The following is a 23,601-nucleotide window of genomic DNA, read 5'->3' as shown; positions in this document are numbered from 1 at the left end:
GTCATAATTATGAGTTTGTATGTAAATTTCAAATTGGTGTCCTTATTTTTTTAGGGGCTTTCACCTTTAATTGATAGGACAGTGGAATGGAGACAGGAATGCATGGGTTGCAGAGAGAAAATGCAAGGAAGGAACATCCAGCCAGCAATTGGACTCGGGTCAGAGTGAGAGCTTAAACCACTATGATATTGGTGTTGACCATAGTTTGATTTCTTAAAGTCCATGTGAAATCAAAATTTACAATGTTTATTTTGTTATTTTCACATTGTTATTCTTTAGGTGAACAATTCATTCTTGCAAGTTAATCTGCTAAAAAAGTGCCTGTTGTATTAATCTTCAATCAAAATCTGACCATTTGGTTCTGAGTTTGGAGTTGTGGCCCTTCAGTTGGCATAAGTTTGACTGATACAGTCACAATATTCTAACCTCTTACCATTTATAATATTATAAAAATATAATTTATTTATATAATATTTGACTTTATATGTCTGATTATTGAGGTTTTTGTGCCTGAAATGGGACTTCCATGTAGCTTCTGAGAGACACTTTAGGACCTTTATAACACTAAACAAACAGCTGATTTGTGGGTGAAATAAATTAACTTTAAAGCTCATTTTGACAGCAAAATCAATAGTATTTTTTACTCCAAGGACCTAAAATCCTTCTGACGCAGTACAAGGTATGTACAAGACAACTCACAAATAAACCTACAACCACTCACATTAGTAGAATTCCAGGTAGTAGCACATTTTGCTACATGTGGAAATCACTAACGATATAAAATTAGGTCAACCAAAACTGACAGCTTGACTAAATACTCATAACCCCACAATGATCTGGCTCACGTCCCTGAAAATACAGCACTCAGATATACCGTGGCGCCACTGTGTCTAAGAATTACACACTTCAGCAAATTCGGTTTGGCAGTGATGGCCAATGACTACATCGCTTGGACTGTACACAAATGCATTATGCTGTCTTTTTATTGAGTTGTACTGTTCATTGGGTCTGTTATGTGACTGATTCACATACATAAGCAAAGCCAAACTGCAACTCCAACAAGTACTCATCAGTGCACTGTTAAAAGCTAAATTATACAGGTTTGCACTGCACAACACCAGGAAGATCAAGCCCTTCCTAAAAGACAAAGCGCAACTTTTTGTTTTCAGCCATTTTTGAGCCAGGGCTATTGCAGTGCTCTTCTGAATGGATTTAGATTGTGCAATCAAACCTCTGCAAATGATTAAGAGAACCATCCCAAAGGAAATGCGTACCTCAGCCTACATTTTTATGAAATGTAGCCCCGGGTAGGTTTTATTGAACATTTCAGATATCAAATGCACTAGAGGACGATATCTACATATTTCAAATAAAAAATACATTACTTAGGGTACATTTGCACATTTCACGTTCTTCTTGTACATGTCCACGTGAAGCTGAAGCCTGTACAGATCCTAGACTGACCTGACCTAAACTGTTACCTAAACCAACCGTAGGGTTGGGTATTGTTTTTTTATAATACCAGTGCTTTTTAGATACTTTTAAAATGGTACCATGCCAAAACGGTGCCTGAGCCTATACTTTTGAGCCACAAAATTATGGTGGATGACCCTAGAAAAACTTTTTATTCGACAAAAAAAATTTAATAAATAAAAAAAATATATTTATTATTTTAATTGGACAATATAATTAAAGTTTAAAATATACATCAATTCATATTTTATATATTTGAATTGCATTAATATATTTCTTTTGTTCATTTGTTTGTTAGCATGAATTTAAGATTTGCATTATGCAATTCACATTATATTAGCTTACTACTAATCTGTGGAAAGGCTGTCATCAAAATCAGGTAAGACCTTTTTTCTAGGGAAGGGGATTGTGACTACGTTTACACGGACATCAGTAATCTAATTATTTACCTTAATCTGAAAAAAACAAACAATATGACTAAGGTGCTTCTTGAATGTTCCTTTATGATCCTGTTTTACATGTTATAGCGCAGATTGATTAACATCATTGGGTCACCACGCTATCCACATTTCATCTGGAGTTTCATGTAATTTATGGTGTTCATTTTTAGTTTGTCGACTTTAACTGCAGTTCGGCAGTTTCACTTTCATTCAGAAACATATTGTTCATATCCCGTGACAAATTAATTGATGAGAATTTAAAGTAAGGACTGGTGGAAAACTGTTATTTTAATGGAATTTAATACCGCATGCCAAATGGAAAGAAAAAACCTCTGCATTTGTGACGTGGGTGTCTGTGGTCCTTTAAGGTCATCAAAAAATAAAAAATAAAACACAAATAACTGTTTACATGGTAGACTCTTAATCAGAGTATTGTCTTAATCATATTAAAATCGGAGTATTGGTGTCCATGTAAACGTACTAAGTGAGCTGAGCTGTCAAAGACAGTGCAGTGCATTTCTCTGCCTTTAAGTTGATTCCATGCGCCCTCAAATGTTTAATAAAGTTTGACGTGTTCCCCTCACACACAACTTTTGTAAAGCATCTGTTTCACGTTGCTGTGTCTGAATCCTTGCTTGTAAAATACAGCCATACTTTAGAAAGCTTAGTTTAAGTACATTTGATAAATGTGATCATGCGTTTTGATGAATCTGAAGGGAGTCGCTCACCGGATGCGCTGTACTGCGCACGTTGCTTACGTTGATGTGTTCCCTAAGCAACAAGAATAATTGCCTAACATCGCCTATGGGCTGTTTCCCTAAAAGTTGTTCAGAATTAAATGTTTGGAGATAGGTACACGTTGTGTCGCACTAAGTGTGCCTTTGATGTACCCCTTGATGCTTTTTACGTTCTTGTCGCAGCACCAGTGACACCGAAATTCATATGCTGATTTGGTCTGGTGCATACCGGTTATACAGATTATATGGTTCTATGGGTTTCGGTACCCAACCAACAGTGTTTTTATAAGCAAAGATCAGACAAAAGTGCACTGTGACCACATAGTTTTACCTTGATTTGATCTAGTATTGTGGAATCATGCTTCACAGAACTCGAATTCGAATGCTCTGGATCACAAGCACAACACTGAACAAAATGAGCTACTGAGCAAACTGACCACACCAGAAAAGTTGACATCGCTATCACATGGAGATAGGTGAGGCAAATGTATTCATTTAGTCATTTAGCAGACGCTTTTATCCAAATTTCCAAAATTCAATTCCAAATCATGGATACCGCCATATTGAAAACACTTTAGAATAATTTTGCACTACATTTTTTAATCAAATCACAGCACTGAACTATACTGCAATAAGCTAAAACACATTGTTAAACTCATAAGAGGTGATTTTATTAATGAGAAGACATGGTGTTGTCTAATCATCAGAAGACATGCTGTTGATTTTGTTTTGCCTGTTATTTGAGTAACTTGAGTTTCTTTTCAGCACTGAAAACTATTTTTTGCTGCTAGTTTAAACTTACTTTAAATAAGCTGAAACAACAAAATTAGATTTTTTTTAGATAACTTAATTGCTTTATGTTCAATTTACTTAAATTTGTTAAGTTAACTTAATTGATTTATGTTGGGACAAAAATAATAACTTGTGCAGAACCCTGCATTTTTACAGTGAGTTAGCAACTACCAAATTTACACTTGAGTGCGTGATCCCTTTAAGGTTCCAGTGAATTTAAGCAGAGATTGATCTTTTCAGTACAGTTCTTGATGTACATCTTAATAAAATGGATCTTGGAAAACATTAAAAAGGTTCCTGGTTATGCATGGAAAATGTGTGCATTTAAGTGAAATATATTTTTGGAGGAGTCCAGCATACCTCTGCAGTGAAAAGCCTATTGTTTTACATGAAGGTTGAGTTCTAATATATACCTATAGAAGATATGCATGGATAAATCTTTCACAATAAGATCAATAACATGCATTGAATAAATATGTATGGTGAACTTTAATTTCATGTTGACTTGGAAAATTGATCGATTGAGTTAAGAGGTCACATTTGGTTAGGTCACAGCATTTTATTTCTAGATTAGTTCAAAATACAACTTTAGTGTCTATACAGACCTCTGCTCTACAGCCTGATCAAGCTGTACCCATTGAAAGGTTCCCAAATGCTATTATCTCACCTGTAATTAATATGAATAAGACATCTGTTACCGTTCATGGTATTTCCCTTATTTATACATTAATAATGACCCTGATTGAGAATCCTCCATGTGCAGGTGTGTGTGCGTGTGTGTACGTGTGTGTGTGTGTGTGTGTATATATGCACGCAAAAAGATGTCAATATAAATGCACATGACCTACAATCAATCAAAGTAAAGGTTAGGGATGTAACAATTCGCTCACCTCATGACAAATCGATTCATAATTTAGATTTCATGATTAAATTCTCACTGTTTTTTAGCAGAATGCGATTGAAGACATTATACATTAAATGAAAATGTGTTCATTTATAAGGTTATTGCTGTGCAATGTTTGTGAAATTTTAAAACAGTCCGCAGATCAAATGTTGCACAAACTGTATTATTTTCCAAATTTTAGGCAAAAACAGAATGGTCTGACTTTAGTTTTTAACTATTGGGCTTTTACATAAAACATAAAACAGCAGAAGAGCTGAAGGAGATGCAGCTTCACTCCCTGCCAGCAGGTGGCACTTATGAACAGCAATGATATCCTGTTTCCTGGGTTAACGCTGTAAATAAAGCAGTGCTGCGTTTATTAACACTATATCAATATGTACCATTCAGAGGCTATGCCGCTAGCCAGGGCTTAATTTGTGCCGGATCAAGCCGGATCCTGATCCTCATTTTACCGATTCCCCTCCTCACATGCACCCCCGCTTGTCACCTTCTTATGCACCTGCCCAAACCTTTCCGTCCGCGACTCCTCAACTCTCTTCGCCCACGACACCCCCACGTGTCGGAGCACTCATCCTTGTCAAATGAACCAGGAAACATGCCTGGGCATGGTTCGGATAGCCTAGTGTGAGTGCACCCTAAGTTTAGGGGTGGGGTTTGGGGGCATGCCTTCTTTAAAAAAATTTACATTTTCATTTGAATAAAATCGTTTGAATTTATACAAATTAGCCACTTTTCCTGACAATTTGTAGTTAAGTTTCCTTGTGAGATCAGGCTGGTCTGTCAGAACTAGCTGTATTTCTCTGCATGAGTGTTACCTTAAGCGGTTTACACTCAGGGTGTGAACTGTTTTGCACTGTCCGACTGTTAAAGAGTACGTCTCCCCAGGGAGCCTCTACACACACACACACACCTCAACTGGAAATAATTCATTAATCAGGCTATGCAAATGTCACAGACAAGCCATATGTCTGTTATACCATTTATCCTAATAGATAAACAGCCTGTGTTTGCTTTAATGCTTCTTTTAAAATGCACTATTGTTCTTCCCAGTGTTAGCATATGAACATCAGTTGTTTTTCCAGCTTTGGCTGATTCTTCCCTAGAGGGCATGATGAAAAACACCTGCAGAGGACTGAAAGTCAACTAACTCAGTCATCCACAAATGTAATTTAATATACATACAGGTTTTACCATAGTTAATCCTTTAAAATTTGGTAACCATTAAAAAAAGAGGACGTAAATATCAGTGTATTAAATAGAGTAATACATAAAATAAAAACAAAATATTTTTACAATTTCACTGACAGATTTCTTTATCAGGGCGACGCAGTGGCGCAGTAGGTAGTGCTGTCGCCTCACAGCAAGAAGGTCGCTGGTTCGAGCTCGGCTGGGTCAGTTGGTGTTTCTGTGTGGAGTTTGCATGTTCTCCCTGCGTTCGCATGAGTTTCCTCCGGGTGCTCCGGATTCCCCCACAGTCTAAAGACATGCGATACAGGTGAATTGGGTAGGCTAAATTGTCCATAGTGTATAAGTGTGAATGAGTGTGTATGGATGTTTCCCAGAGATGGGTTGCAGCTGGAAGGGCATCCGCTGCATAAAACATGTGCTGGATAAGTTGGTGGTTCATTCCGCTGTGGCGACCCCGGATTAATAAAGGGATTAAGCCGAAAAGAAAATGAATGAATGAATGAATGATTTCTTTATCAGTCCTGGTAACTATTAATATTCAAGCATATTGTTTTTTGACATAATAGTTGAAGTCAGAATTTTAAAGGCTTAAGTAGGTTAATTAGGCTTATTAGGCAAGTCAGGATAATTGTATAACGATGATTTGTTCTGTAGAAAATCTGAAAAAAAAAAACATTGCTTAAGAGGGCTAATAATATTGGCCTTAAATTATTTTTAGAAACTGATTTTATTCTAGCAGTAATTAAACAAATAAGACTTTCTCTAGAAGAAAAAATATATAGGAAATACTGTGAAAAATTCCTTGCTCTGAAAAAAGAATTATATAGAAGGGCTAATAATTTAGACTTCAACTGTATAAAGAAAAGCTATAAAATCTGATATTTGTTCTACTGTATAACAAATATAGTCTTGACAGGTTACTTAATAATTAGAATTTCAACATTAATTTTGATAAATGTTTGTGCAGTTTAAAATAAGAACAGAAACAGCTACTATTTGCTCCATAGGTTGAATATAAAATAATAATGCCAAATATTTACTTTACTCAAAAAAATATAATAACACTTTTTAATCAAAATATAGCATCAAGTGACTTAAACTTTTGGGATGTTGTTCAGGTGATACCTGTCTCCCAGAACAGCCTCGAGAGCACAGAGGAGATTCCAGGAACCTGGAAGTTACTGCGCAGGGCTGTTCAAGGTCCTTAACCCATAAGCAGGGCCGCAATCTTCTCCTTTGTGCAAGTGCCAGAGCACTATAAAATGACCTCCAGCACACCACCAGTGTTAATGCCTCTGAACAAACTATCAGAAACAGACTTCATGAGGATGGTCTAATGCCCTGACCTCTTCTAGCAGACCCTGTGCTCACATGGAACTTGAATAGTATTTGCAATTGAAAAGCACTGGCATCCTCTCCTTTTCACTCATGAGAGCAGGTTCACTGTGAGCAACTAGGTAGACATGAAAGGGTCTGTAGAAGTCATGGAGAATGTCTGCATGTAATATCTGCTTGTAACATTGTTCAGCATGACCTGTTTAGTGGTGGACTGCTGTATTAGTATTGTATTTTTATATACACAATCTATCATATAAATAGTCAAAAAAATTGAAGCCTTTCCAAACAATTGAAAACCATTACCTAAAGAAAGAATCCAAACAGAAGCTTAATTATTGAAGTTTTAATGTGAAGTTTTAAAGAGAAAAAGGTTGCTGTATGTTCATAAATGTGTAACTAATTTTGTGCCTATAGTATATGTAGTTAACAGGTACAGTCTAATACCTGCATTTGACTTAAGTCTCTTAGAGTTGATCAATGTGAAAGTTGAAAGAGTTGAACCATAACAATTGTAGATAAAATTGTAAAAATAGATGTTATCTATTGATATCAGTCACTCTTCTTTGGTTTATTCCCTGTTAATCAGGGGTGGCTTCAGCAGAATGAACTGCCAATTCATTTGGCATATATTTTACCCTTCGTCCTGCAACTCAGCACTGAGAAAACAACCCTTAGTGCTGGGAAACATCCACACAATCCAGTCACACACTACAGCCAATTTCGTTTATCTATTTCAGATAAATGTCAACTGTTTTTGGACTGTGGGGTGAAACTGGAACATCCTGAGGAAACCCAGTCAGACACAGTGGGAAAGCATGGAAACTCCACTCAGAAAGACTTTCACTTCTTGCTGGGAATTGAACCAGCAACCTTCTGATGAGGCAACAGTGCTAACCACTTATCCACCATGCCTCACCTTTTTGATATCAACAATTTAATGGAGAATTCATATCCACAGAATGAATAAAAGTCAAAACAGCTTGCCATAGATAAAGTGTCCTCATATAATCAGACAACACCATCATGTATCATGTGTATTATTCATTCATCATTCCTTCGCACAGACACTTAATGCAGACATTTGGTAAAAGAGTCGACAATATGAGTCACTTTGATCACAACACTAAATAAACACCATATAGTCCAAATCCGGAGAAGGTAGAACCCCTCGGGGGCATGAAGTCGTCCATAGTCTACACAGACTTTGGATCACCTAGTTCAATGTACCAGTTCACGCACATGTGAAAATTGTTTCAGAACATGACTCATTCAACATTCCAAGTTAAATCCAGAACAAATGGTTAACAAAAACTTTTCATCCAGACAATAGTAAATCCTTCCTGAAACTTATATACAGTATTAAAAACCAACAGATCCTTGTCAAACAATGATAGCAGACTTTTAATTTTACTACACGACTGTTATACACTTGAAACTGTATATGTTTTACAATGCATTAATCATGCATATGCATGAAATTACAGCTTGATTTGTCTTATGTGAGATGAATGAATGTTGCAAACCCTTCTCTTCTTTGCATTTCCTTATCTATCTATTTTAATTAATCATGCGTGAAATGTATTGTATTAACAGTATACATTTATTCTCTATACCGTTAAGCGTCATAACATCATTAGTTAAACCCCCACACTCCAAAGACCAGCCGATTCGAATGTTATCACTCAATTGAATGGGCGTTAGTGGTTATCAGCTGATAGATATGGGGGAGTAGGGGCCTTCTGCGCCTACTGGTCGGCTCAGAAGGCTGTCCACGTGGTTAATCAGCTATAGATCACATATGGCTGTGGCAAGAAGTTAACGAGAATTATTTATAATATTTATTAAATTTTCCATTAATTGTATTTTATTAACGTCTACCCCTACCCTAACCCTAAACCCAACCGTTACAGTAATGTAAAAACAGATCTGGATCTAGAGTCTTCTCTACTAATATAGCTGATTAACCATGTGTATGGATGATAACAGCCTTCTGCAGAAGGTCCCTACTGGCCCATATCTATCAGCTGATAACCACTGATAACGCCCATTCAATCGAGTGATAACAATCAAAGCAAGTGCAAGGACACAACTCATTGGTCCAACACAATTAAGGGGCGGGATCACCAAATATCCCACAAAATCCACTCGTTGGCCCAGTGAAGTGATAACATTCAAAGCAAGTGCAAAGACACACCTCATTGGTCCAACACAATTAAGGAGCTGGATCACAAAATGGCCCACAAACCCACTTGGTGGCCCAGTGAAACAAGACCATGTTATGGTGGCGGTTCCAGCTTACAACTTCTCTTCAGGTCCAGTGAGCAGATGCTGACCTTGACTACAATGGGATAACAGCACAGCCAAATGTTCCCATCTTCATTACTTTTCGTTCTTTTCTTTCCATCAGGAGTCTATTTAGGTTTAGTGTGCCATGAAACCAGAAGTCAACACGACTACAGTCTTTTGCTGCCTCAAACTCGATCTTCCAGACTCCACTCCACTCCAAGCCTCGCAAAGACAAAGCAAACCACCAGGAACGTGGGAACCCAGCTCAACAGAGGGAGCTCTTCACATCACACAAGGAACGCGAGTAACTCCTCCAGACTATACTGAACTGGTGTAAATTTTATGTAACCCTAAAGAAACCATAGAAGTTTTAAATTTATTATTTTTGGTTTGCTTGGTTTGGTCTTACAAAATCTGAGGTTTTTACATTATTACACTCTCTCAAACTTTTCCTTTCTTTACTCCTCTCTACAACCTGTATGAATGTGTGTGTGTGTTTGAATTAGGTCTTTCTGTTATGCTGTGGTTACACCAGATGCAGAACGCACAAATAAATCGTGTTATTCACATATAAATAGAGGCGTGAGCATTTTAAGTTTACTCGCTTCATTCACACGTCAAATTCAATTCACAGATTGCCCATGATGCAGATTCGCATCATGGGCAGGGTTTCTGTCTGCCTGGTGATGCTAGCTTCGTTGCTAAATGGCTAACATGGATTTTATTGAGAGAATAGCTGTGCCCTATCTGCTTTAGGAAGGCTGAAAAACAGCGTATATTCATTCAGCACCATGTCTAAGTCCACTAGATCCTTTCAGAGTTGCACCCAGCTCTGTGAGCTCATCAACTCTTCTAGAAACTTTACCTGGATGATGGAGGCTTTCAGCAGTGCTTCCGACTGAGCCGAGCCCAGTTTGATGAGCTGTTGTCAGGTGTTGAAAAAAAGACTTTCCCCTCGGGACACCAACAACAGACGCTACGTCATAATCACACACCTATAAGGGCAAGCTCCTGATGTCTGTGGAAGTCCAGATTTTCCAACTCGAGTGATTTGCGCAAAACGCTCAACTCGCGCTGCGTCAGTCGCACGTATCACCCCGCAGGATGTCTATTCGCATCTTTGCATTGACTTAACATGTAAACCACTTGCGCTTGAAGCTTCATCCATGTCTGGTCTGAACGCAGCATTAGAATAGTCAATAAAGTTTTGTGCCTGTGCATATTTATGAATCTACGACCACTGGACGATTCATTCCATTTGAATCTTAAGAGTCGATTCTTTTGAAACTCCCTTTAAATGGATATTTAATTCCCTAAGAGCTCATTTTAAATGCCGACACCCTAAATACTATTAGATCACATCATCACTTCATTCAGCAGAATTTTAATTAATTTACCCAAAATATGTAGTACCCAGTTTCTTTCCATTGCACAAAACATGCGCCACAATAATATAGATAAATACAAACCTACACACATATATATTTCTGCTGCATACTGTTGCAATAAAAAGTTTCTAAAGTGTCACGACAGCGTAGCACTGAGTGTGTGTGTGTTTCTGTGATCTGCCTGGTTTTCTCCTGCTCTGCGGAAGTGCCGCTTCACAGGCTCCACAGGTGAGCAGCTCATATATACATGCCCTGAGCACTCAGTTCCCAGGTGCCATCTGTGGCCATAGCAGCCCTGGCGTGAGTCACATGCCACAGCCCCTCCTCACCAGTCCCACAGAGACCTGAGAACACACTGCCGTTCTGTAGCACACTCACACTTACACCCACTGCGCTAATGGCTTCGGTTTCCAAAGTCCTGAAGACATCAAAGCTCAGCATAGCGGTGGACTCCATGATAAAGTCCACATATGTGCATGTAGAATAAACTGGCAGCATCTCAAACACACCATGCGGAAATGCCTGGGTAGCCCAGTCCCTCCACAGCATCATGGTCCAGTGCCAGGTCATGCAATAACACAGAAATATAAGATTTTGGTAGTCATGTACACTACCCATCAAATGTCTGGGAAGGTGTTTGTAAAAGAGGCATATTGTTCTCACCAATACTGCATTTATTTGATGAAAAATATAGTTAATAAATAATTACTGTATAGGGGTGACCAAACCTTTTCGTATAAAGGGCCAAAAAACAAATATCAATATGAGCCGTGGGCTGAAGGTAAATATACCAAACTATTACTGCTCAAAAAATGAAGGGAACACTTAAACAACACAATGCAACTCCAAGTGTTCCCTTTATTTTTTTGGGCACTATATATTACATTAAAAGTAACTGATTTATCTCATAATATAAAAAAAAAAACATTACTTTAAACCGTATTAATTAATGCAGTATAACTTTTAAAATGATAACTTACTGAAATAAAACCTAACAATGAACAGTGGAGTTCAATGCTGAATACACTTGCCTTGATTTGCTCACTAAAGTCTCTGCATTGCATTCTATCCATCAGGTGACAGTGTGTACATTTAAACTAAATTGATTAATTTTCAATATTTAATTGAAACACTTGATTTCAGTTCGCTTTTAGCAATAAAACAAACAAACAAAAGGTTCCATTAGATTTGAAATGACAATCTCAGATGGGAAGGCGGGCCAAATCAAAGGTTACTATAGGCCAACTTTGGGCATCTCTGTTCTATATGATATTTGATAAAGATAAAATTATTGCATATTTATTCCCATGATCCAAAGCATCATGGCAGCAATCTTCACTTTCATATGATTCTTCAGAATTTATTATATGTTAAGTTGCTGTTCTGTTATGATCCGTTATTATTATTATTATATCCAAAATCGAACTTTAAAGAGGTGGTCCTCTATGATATCATACTTTAAACTATTGTTGATCTGTATTCTAGCTGTTTGAACATAAACAACTTTTCTGAATGTAATACGCTCAAAGATTAATGCAAAGGGAGACATTGGCTTTTACAGTGTTAGCTTAGCAAAGCCCACAGCAAATGAATTTGGGGACTACAAAAACATACATCCGGGTTAATGAGATCACAAACGCTTCAGGTTACGTGCATTCACCACACGCATATACCCTGTGCAGTGAAGGGGCGTGGTCAGAGGTGCTGTAATGTTAAAGCAGTGAAAGCTAAAATGCCGTCTAAACGCTGCTATTTACACAGAGCTTGTTCTGTTTCTGTATTTGGGCATCCAAAAGACACGACAGAAAGAGAGAAGTGTATACAATTTCATTTTAATTATGTTACAGACAATTATATAAAAATTGTGCTAGCATACGACAAAGGAGAACTTCCAGAATCTTTTCCAGTTCAGTGCTGGATTCGGTTAAAACTCCTCCAACAGATGAAGCTGTGGATTGTGAGCCACAACCTGTAAGTATTTTTAATTGTTAAAATTGGTCAACCACAGGGATAGTTTCTATCGTTAACGAGGGCGTAAAAATGATGTTAACAACAGGAAATGCTGTTTAGCACGTTAACGATTTAGCTACAAATTCATATTTATCAGTCAAACTGCTGTAAATAGCCACCAAACTTCAGCAGTGTGTGCAGTGTCTCAATGCGTATCTCTCTATGCAACTGTTTTCCAAGCATACTACATCTCAAATAACAAACTCGCAAAATATATGAGAACATTAAATATAACTTACATATGCTTTTTCCGAATATATGAGAAATACACTTGTCAGATTTTATTTTTGAGATCAGGTATGAGATGTGTGCTCTTCATTTCTGTCTGATTCAGGCAGCTAATGCTGCTAACAGGTGCTCTGAGCTCTGACTGGACTGTTTATACAGTGCAAAAGCGCACGCTTGTAGGGGAGTGACATGAAGCCAATCCGCGAATCACAGCACATTATGTTATACTTGAGTTAAATATGTTAATAAACATTGTTTACCTTTGCACAAGAGAAATAATAAATCCTTAAAACTTTTAACATTTAATGCACTTGTTAAAGTACTATAAAGTTCCAGTGAAATTAACATGTAGCATTTCACAATGTAATTCAGGGCTATTCAATTAGTTTGTCATGGGGCCTAGTTCATGAAAAGAATCCCAAACGAGGGGTCGGAGAGATATGACTTGCAATATGAGTGATGACACAACATCATATAAGAACCCATATGTTGTATTTTTGCTCCTTAAGACACCCACGTTGTATTTTTCTGCATTAAAATGTTAATATATTGTGTTTTCAAACTATATAATATAATTTTTTTTACAAACATTCAAATGTTTTAATTCAAAGCACAATAAAAGTAGTGCATTGCTTAAGTAGGCTTGTGCTACATTCATATGTTGTGTTTTGAACTGCATAACAATTATGGATGCAACAACTATAGATTTTGGTTTGACGATTATATAGTCTGAAGAATATCTTTTGTTTACATTTCACTGAAAGCCACACACAACTCTCACCGCTACGGTAAAACGCAGAAAAAACATGATATGTGAATGGCCCGCTGCTATAGTTAATCCAGTGTGCGTGCATATTAGCCTCTGTGTATATGCTCAGAACTTAAAACTAGCGCACAGGTGGCATAACTTTTAATTGCAGCAGTTTCGTTCCATGCAACAGAAACGCGGTGTTGAGAAGCCTACGATTGAGTATCCAAATGTTTTCGGCTGCCCGCACCACTCGCTTAATGTCAAGTGACTCACGCTCGGCGCACCCTTCATCTGCAGCTTGTGCTGTATTGAACAGACGCACGTCACTTCATACTATAGCGGCCGGTTTTCGACTGAACTAAACATATTTTTGATGTCGTGGTCACACTATTTGGAGGGCCCAAGTTCAGCCCACGGGCCACCAATTGAATGGCGCTGATGTAATTTAATGACAATGTTAATTAATTATCAAGTAATGACGCTCATTGCACACAGATGTTCAGTACCCTTCAGCCAACTTAGTAAATGATTTAATAAACTAACAATGGGGCTTTACAGGATTTTCAGCGGGAAAACTCAACTAATTGCCCCACAAGACTCTTTTGAATGACTCTCCTACATGGGTCATGGGCTCGCCTTGGGCACATCCTACCAGATCAAATGTACAATTTCATAGATACAAAGAGAAATAAATGAATACGAATAAAAAGACAATCTCTTAAAATGTTAGAACTAAGGCAGATGTGTCTTTGAATAATATGCCATACGCTTTTCTCATACGCTGTTTATTCAAACCAACCAGGTTAATCAATGGGTTGTGTCTAAAATGTATGATGTCGGGTATTGAACAAAAGCTAGTGACATTTGCAATGCATTGGTGTAAATGAAAAACTAGAAGTACGAACAGTATTCGTCTTGTAACATTTGATGGAAGATGGTTTCAATTTTGCAAGAGATTTTACCACATGAAATCAACATGCAGTCTGTTAATGATTGACCCTTTCTACGATGGTACGGGGCATGGCCCCGCCCTTCGTGGCAACTGCTCATTGGAAAACAATGCCATGGGGATGGACCAAACCAGGTCACTTAAAAACACCCTGGAACAAAGAAACGTTGCTTTTTGCATTAGCTTACTTGCGCTCGCTGTTGCTTTCTGCCCCCGTTGGTGCCTGCTCGGACACCACGCTGCCACGCGATTGGGTCACCACAAACTTTCCATGCAACCCTCTTAAGTTTTGGGACCGCCAAAACTGCACAAACTTCCGCAAACCGACTCTCAGCAGTCCGTCACCTCTGTAACTGAGGACAACAGCCAGTCTTGAGCGTGTGAATCCCAAAGACGTCATCATAACGAGTCCCCAGCCAATCAGGAACGCCGTGTTTACAGCCGGCGAGGGAATTTGACTTCAGCAAATGTGCAAGTAACAAACTAATGTTGTCTCTTGCTGATCTGGTGCAGATTGATCTTAAGCAGTTAAAGATAAGCCAAATCTCTGCTTTTGTGGTTTCTCAGATGTTATTCTAAGATCTTGTAAGAAGTATTAGAATTAATTTGGGATGGTAGTCAACTCGTATTGTATCCTCTGAACTGCCTCTGTGTGTATGTGTGAATGTGTGTGTGTGTTTGTTTGTTGTTTGCTTATTACGTAGTTAGTTTCATGTATCGTAGTGTAGCTCAATAAATCTTTGTTCTCATTTTGTAAGAACAGTGTTCTTGTTTATGTGCTTCTAAGTCATTGCCTCGAGCTGTAGATCTTGTTACCTTGCTAAAAATTAACCTAATACGATGTCTTCTATTTGCGGGACAAATGGTAGATAAAGTGTGAATCGTATAATCTGATTCAGTCTGACTCAATTGAGTCGAATCAATGAAATGAATCTTTAAGATCCGGGTTATTGAAATGAGCTAATAAACCCTGATCGATCTTACAACGTAGGTTGATCCCCTACAACTTTCTGATGCGGAAAACATTTAGTTACATTGACCAGTCACACATTTGTACTTATACATGATATTCAATGGTTGTTACATACAGTATAAGTAGTTACACTAGTATTACACATGTACAGGTAGATACTATGTAACAATGTGTAAATACACTGTGGTTACATATTACTTACACATGTAGTCATCGTGTAAGTATGAGGGGCATGATATAAATGATATAATGATGTAAACCGATGAGGCTTTTTAAAAAAAATAAAAATCAGTGCCCATTAGTGTAGCTTTATCTGTGAAGACAGAGAGCTGTGGGTCTGTAATGGTGGCTGATAGGGAGGACTGCACTGTGCCAGTGGTGATAAATGCACATTATGATGTGACTGGAGGCTCGTCTCCTCTGATCTGAAGAGTGATTCTGCTCCTGCTCATTCCTGGCACAGATGAATGAAGGCCAGCAGAGGAGCAGGCAGAGATGGAGAGCTCCGTTCAGCTCCAGTGCCTTAGCATCTGTAAGACCTCCTCCTCCTCTCTCAAAACACTCTGCATTCACAGAGACCATACAGAACACTGCAACAGTACAGCACTGAACACCACAACTGAGCTACTGCAAGGCAAGAACCAACAAGTAATGGATAATCACTGACTAGTCATGAGTTAATAAATGACTTGTCATAAGTTAAAATGCATTTAAAATCCTTTAACACACGGCAAGCTGTTGATTATCCCACTTATTTCTTTATCAGTTACCTCACGTAAGTCTTGCCGCTCTGAATCACTCACAGGCAGACAGAGAAAGTACATGCATCAGGGTGATCATTTCTGTCCGTGTAACTTATGTAACGGTAGCGGTGTTAGCACAAAGAAAGGATCAGGGCCTAGAAGAAGTGATCGCTTATGCAAGCCGCAGAGCTGAAACCAACTATTCTGCAACCGAGAAAGAATGTCTAGCAGTTATATGGGCACTTGAAAAATGGCAGCATTATTTAGAGCACAAGATGTTCACGGTGGTTACTGACCATACAGCACAGTTACATTGGGTCAGGCTGAAGTGTAGAAGTACCACCTGGAGTTGTGGTGTTGAAATGCACTTGATTTCTTTTGTAAGGGTCCAACTGAGTGCGTGTGGAGTGGTATGTGGGAATGTGAGAAGGTGATTGGAATTGCCTTTGCTGCACTGGTGGCCAAACTGGAGTGGCTATGTCTGATGGATCAATATCCATGGAAGTTGAGGGGAAAGCAGAGACAGTGGCCATGTTTATAGTGTGTATGGGTGTGAATCAAGGGACTAAGTAAGGGTTTGGGCAAATGAAAATCAAAAAAGAAAATTTTCAGGACTGTATGTTGACTTTTTTGGGGGGTAATATGGGTCACCGAGAAAACAAAACAACGGGTACCAAACTTACAAGATATTGACAATCAGTACAGATATTGTACAATGACACAGACTTTCTGTAACAATTTGATTCAAAAGTTTTTCCACATTTTTTTTCAAAGTCTTTGTTAGTCAAGAAACCGTTCAAGTGAGTTGAATTTCAGAGTTCAAAATTTCCCCAAATAAAATTTCATTGTTTCAAGTTTTTAAAGTGTTCATGTCCCTGTTTGAAGGTAGTCTGTACGTTTCATTAAAATGGCATTTTAGTGTGTGATATGAGATATGAGAATTTATAGGAATATTATGTCACACTTCATGCTACTCCAGTAAAAAGACGCTGCAGGCAGTGCCATTGTGCAAACCCGTGAATGAACATTCCAAAGTAAAATATAGGTTTCTCGTCTCGTGCTCGGGTAGAGAGCAGTGAAGGAGAATGGTAGGGAGCAATGCATATTGTGCAGGGGATACTCAGTCACAGTTCATGCATGGAGATCATCTAATGAGCTGGTTATTTAAATCAGTTGTGTGATTGGCTGTTGTGATAGGGGTGGGATTTAAAAAAAAAAACAATATTCTACGGTGAAAAACCCTGTTTTAAACACTGTTCACACAGTTAAAGTTGTCTGTTGAATTACTACAAAATAAAGTACAATCTGTCACATGTCTGCCCTGTTCGGGTGTTTCCTTTACTTTTTTTCACGTCAGATCAGGCTTTCCTATCGGTTCATTTTCACTTGTGTATTTTAGTCTCAGTATTTAATGTTTTTTTTTTTTTTTTTTTTTTTGCTTTTTTGCCACACACACACACGCGCACACACACGCGCACACACACACACACACACACACACACACACACACACGCACACACACACACACACACACACACACACACACACACACACACACACACACACACACGCACACACACACACACACACACACGTTCTTTGAGCTTCAAATAATTACAGTTAAACCGCTGGAGGTGCATGGGACTTTTTGACACTGTTTTTGGTTTTGAACATTTACTGCACTTTGAACATCTCAGGAATGGTGCTATCTATGGAGGATGAGGGAGCTCCAGATTTCATCTAAAATATCCTAATTTATGTTTCAAAGATGAACAAAGGTCTTAGGGGTTTGAAACAACATAATGATGAGTAATTAATGACATAAGTTTCATTTCATTTTTTGGGTGAGCTAAACCTTTAAGCTGATTATTAAGCCAACAATGCATGTGGTCATGTAAACATGTTTAACTGTTTTGTGTTGATGTAAAGTAAATCAACCATAAGTTATATGAATCATAAATCGAAAAAAGTGGCCCTTACGCCAATTAACAAGCACATAAACAAGGAAACCAGTTGCAACTTAATACTGTATGTGCATGTGTGATATGTGACTTGCTCTGTAGCGTCGACCAGAAGGTAAAAGTTCAAAGAGGCAGTGTGCTGGGTGTGAGGGGCTCTGAGTGATTTTGGCTGCCCTTCTGCTCACTCTGGATAAGTACAGTTTTTGTAGAGTAGGGATAGTTGTACCAGTGATTCGCTCAGCAGTCCGAACTATCCAACGTAGTCTTCAGAGGTCAGATTGGGTAGCTGAACTAAACCAGACAGTTATTGAAGTGCAGAGGACTGATTCAAGGATGGAAGGGTAGAACTGTTTCAGTGAAGTGAACTAAAGAGTTCAGATAGAACTTTTTAGTTAGGAAGAGAAAGAGTTACAATTGAAGTGTTAAAAAAAACATTCACCAGTATTTACAACACAGGCTCATTCTGAAAACGCAGTCTCATGGTTGTTTCTGGAGACCGTGAATTAGGTAGCCGGAGGTACATATAGCTGCATTAAAGTTTTTTTTAAATGCAAGCTACGGGGTGGTATGACGCCGTTCCGCATTTCGCGCTTACCAGCTGACCGCTTGCCTCCGGGTGGAGGTCTTTCCCGCTGCAACCAGTTTGTCCAGTTAGCTTGACGTGTACGTTGGCGGACTTGAGATTCAGAGAGTTGACAACGACAACGATGGAGTTCGAGTCCAAGGAAGAGTGGTTCCAGAAATTAGGTAAGACATGTTTTCAGAATGAGCCTGGGTTGAGTATTTATCTCCTCCTTTCCTTAAATTATGTTGTTTGAACCTTGTAACATTTATATAAAAACCTGGAAAAAAGGAGGAACACTCTGTTAGAGAGCCTTCCTTGATTTCTGGGGAAAGTTTGTGGTCCCATTGAGCTGGAGGAGCAAAGTCTGCTGCCCTAGACACTTGAGGTCAGCACTAGAAGACCTTGCTTGGAAGAAACTCCCCACTGTCCACTGAAATATGGAGTAGAGGCTGCTGTCCATAAGAGAAAGGTAGAGGCAGAGATATGCTAATGTCCACTACGATAGGGAGGAGCAAGGTCAGCAAGGTAACAAGAGGCTCGCAGCCAGGCTCCTGTAAACCCAACCCACAGTTTTAAAAACTAATCCAGAAAAAGAAAAGTTCTCGCCTGATTTTTATCACGTTTTCAGATTTTACCATATTCTCACCCTGTTATTTACTTATTTAATTTATTTTTTGGCTTCTGTTTTTGTCTTACCCACTTTCTGAACCGTTCTTCACCAGACTTAAAACACGTCATCAGTGTCAACTTCTCTCTGCGTCTCAAGTCTATCGATGTGCATGGCGAGCTAACTGAACAAATTGGTAACAGCAGAAAAGCAGTCCATATGAAGGCAAGCGGTCAGCTAGTAAGTGCAAAAAGGAACGGCGTCATGCCGCCCCGTATTGTTAGTTTTTAAGATGAAATGCAGCCATATGTAATTCTGGCTACATAATTTGCGATCTCCAGAAATGTATATAGGGCTACATTTTCAGAATGACCCTTGCAATAATTATTAATATTGTTTATTAAATTACCCATTAATTGCATTTTATTAAAGACTACCTCAATCCTAAACTCAACCATCACAGTAATGTAAAAACAGTAACTATACAGACAATTACTCATATTATTTCTGAAATTATACATTAAATTTTATTTTATTGACAGCTACCCCAAAACCAGCCCTACAAATGCTATATTGATGTAAACAACCACAGCTCTCCCATCTAAACTTTACCAAATTATGGAGTTTGATCCTCATTACACTGTGTACAATTCCAGCACTCTTGAAACACTGCTCTGCCAAATAAATTGCAGAATAATAAATAACTGCAGTTTGATAAATTAGTTTCCTTCCTTTCAAAGAAAAATCACTTTCACTATAGAACAAAATTTGATGCAGTAGTAATCGTCTTACCACATCCTCTTACAGGGGTGTGCGGGCATGTCTGTCTCTAATTAAATTGAGCATGTGGACTGAGGGTCAGATATCTCTCCCAAACAGAATTACACACCATTCAGTAATTCTTAATAGGCCTCGAGGCCAGCACTAATAATCTATATCAGTCATAATTTGCGTTTTAATAGGAGGAGGCTCTGCTCTTTCAGGTAGCTCTTGCTCCGAGGGAGAGGTAATTTCACCCTGTTCAAAAGCCCCTTCGCAGAGCCTCACCAGAGGGCTCTGCCTGCCTAATGGAACTGTCATAGAGATGTAAATAACATTGGCGCTCTGTGAAACAGGCCATGAAGGGCAGGCAAGTTGAGCACAGGCATGACCCCGACTAAACTGTACACGCAAACAGACAGGCGCACGCTTTACAATGCAGGCAACTGTTATGCAACCGTGAGCACTTCAACACTGAGGAACAATAGCTACAGGGCTGATAAATAACTTATCTTGCCACTATAAGAGCAGATTAATTCAGTCAACAGTGAGGTCAAACAGACATCACTGTTCTGCATGAAGTCACAAGTCGACTTATTTTAGTTACATTTCAAATCAACATTGTTGACAGATGCACTCAACAGTTTTTAAGAGTAGGAACATATTTACATGCAAGCCACTCAATAAGGCTCAAAGTACACATCTGGACAGAGGCAGTGAAATTAATTTCAATCAGGATGAGATGCCCAGGCATGTAACCTAATATTCATGAGCTAAACCTTTAACTTTTTACCAATTATAATCTTCTGGTTTTGATATGGCTGAAGAGCAATGGCTTGAGCACTGCACAGGGCCATTCATACATTGTGCAAATGTGCTACTTCTACATTTATATCTTATACTTATGCTTTCTGCAGTGTCCCATAATGTCAACTTTGTGTCAACTTTTTAAAAATGTCTTTCAGTGCTTTGAAAACTGAATTTTTTTTGTGAATGGCCACATTTTCCACAGAATTACATCAAACAAAAACATTCCTGGGGTAGCCTATTGTTTAATCTAGGTTTTCAACTTAAAGGGTCACGATACACCTAAACACATTTATTGAGATGTTGACAGTCATATACGTGTCCCACATTGCTAAAAACACTATTAGGACCCATATATTTCACAAAAAAAAGTGAAAATTGGTTGTTTTTCCATTGTTTTGAGCAAATTCGTTCTTCCGGTTTAAAACATTTTGTTTTGAAGCAACGTCACGGCGATGAGGTCATTGTGTAAATTCCAGCATGGAGATTGGCTGTCGTTAACTTGAGTTTTCAGCATTAATTCATGAGAAAGGCTTGGTTTGAACCAATCAGCACACTCTATTGTGAATGAGATGCAACTTGTTAGAGCTTCGAAGAATGTTTTTATTTGTTACAGTGTTCAGAGAGACGCCACGTTGTGTTGCCAACCGTAATTATAACAAGTAGAAGAAGAAAAAGAAGAATTGTTCGGAGATAAGGGTCGTTAGTGTTGCGTTTTTAAATGTGCCAAAACAAAAGTTTTGCTTTTTACCCGACAGCTTTTTGCATCTGGAACTGGTAAAATCTGGATTTGCCACTTGTCTTCTTTTAAAAAAAGACGCAGTTCCAGTTTATGTTGATTGTCCTGTCTCTTCAGATTTGGTACGTGTGCGATCAATGTTTGTTGTTTGTTTCTCCAGATGGCAAAGTTATATGAGTATCGTCAGCAGTACTCTTTCAGTTTTTAAAGATATACCTTAGTCAAAATGATTAGTTACTAAGTTCACAGTAATATTACTACAATATTCAGATAGCAAAGTTAGATTGTATCGTCAACACTACTCTTTCAGTTTTTGAAGATTTCACTTAGTAGTTTACAGTAATGTTACTACAATGTTATGGACTGAAAATGTTTTGTACGGTGTCTTTTTAAGACAACAGTTACATCCGTCCTCTGAACCTGAAGTGCGGTGTGAGGTGATGTGCCAAATCAATGTTTTCACAACAGATGTAACATGCTAAGATTACAACAGAGACAATTAAGATTACAACAGTCCACTTTTTCAGTACAGTGCAGTGCAGTATTTGTGGCAGACACAATGATGTATTTATTAGTTATTTTTTTATCTCAACAAGTACAGTTGGGAATAATTACTACCATTGCGAGACTTGAATATTCGCCGCACTGTTATCAACCAGATAATGGGCCTGTTTCAGAAAGGAGGTTAAGTGAAAACTCTGAAACTCTGGGTTTTCCGTTTCAAAATGGCAGGTTTGTCAAACTTGAGAAAGCAGGTTAAGTCAAGCCTGTTTCTGAAAGAGAAGTCACTTTAACTCAGAGTCAGTTACTGTGGTAACTTACTCTGTGAATCTAACCTGGTCAGGAGCAGGTTTTATTCTCTAAACTCTGAGTTTCTGTCAGTCTCCTCCCCTTTTTTAAAGATGAAGCGGTATTTCTCGCCTTACGTTTTCACCCACCTATTTTAATGCTCATTTTGGAGATGCGCATAAAAACGATTGATAGAAACGTCATGATGCACACGAATGAAGGACACGAATGAGTGGTGTCCAAATTTTTTTTGGGCAACTATGATGAAACGTAATAGTCCACTTCAAATGTTGACTACTGCATTTCAGCCCCTAGTATCAAACTATACAGTTGCAAATTCAGTTGAATTATATTTCTACTACCTCAGAGCAGCATTAAACAGTCACATTAATGCCACCTCAGAACAATTCTGTGCCCCTATTGCAGTGTAAATAGACAATATAATCGATGTCCTTGCATTTGAATCATCTGTTCTTTTCTCTCACTACAAGCACATACATGAATGTGACAAACATATTGCACTTTCCAGAAAAAAACTGAAATAGCAGGCTTGCTTTGGCTTGCAAGATGCATGTGGGTGTAAAACTGCACGTTTGTTGATTTCCCATCTTCCAAACACTGCCAGTGTGCAGTGTGTGCTGTCAAGAGTGAAAATGCTTATCATTTCATATCTGGGCGTCTCTCGGTCCAGGCATTATGTAGGTCAGTTGATATATGCATTAAGTAAGAATGGGGGACAAAAAAGATAGTAAAACCAAGGGAAATTATACATTGTAATAAATGCCTGGGTGTTTCAACCCAAATTTGGGTAAAATTAAGTTATGTACAAGCACATAACTAAAGGTAATAATTTAACCCAATTATGTTGGAGTTGTCTATATTTTACCCAAATGTGGATCGAAACAAGCTTTTTATATACTAGAGATGCACTCATGCTGTAATGGTTCAGTTTAGTTCTGTTTTTAAGTATGATTTACATTAAAAATTTATTTTTTTAATTTTTTTATTGGTTTTAGCTTGCATTCCCTGTTTTGTTGTTTGCTTTGTTCCCTTATATGATTGCTCATTAATTGATTGATTAGTCCTTGTTAGTACCTTGTTTAACTGCTAATTACCCTGTGTTTACAAACACTCCTCAGGTTAGTGTTAAGCTGCGGTCACACTGGGCTTTTCC

General features: G+C 38.2%; 1 protein-coding gene across 1 annotated transcript in view; it reads right to left on the bottom strand.

The window, feature by feature from the left end:
* bean1 (brain expressed, associated with NEDD4, 1) overlaps nt 1-23,601 on the bottom strand; it is a 95,048-nt gene that overhangs the window by 12,994 nt on the left and 58,453 nt on the right. The gene's annotated exons all lie outside the window — the stretch shown is intronic.

This window comes from Danio aesculapii, chromosome 7, assembly GCF_903798145.1.
Source record: "Danio aesculapii chromosome 7, fDanAes4.1, whole genome shotgun sequence".
Classification (NCBI taxonomy): Eukaryota; Metazoa; Chordata; class Actinopteri; order Cypriniformes; family Danionidae; genus Danio; species Danio aesculapii.
This window is presented reverse-complemented; position numbering and strand designations above follow the sequence as displayed.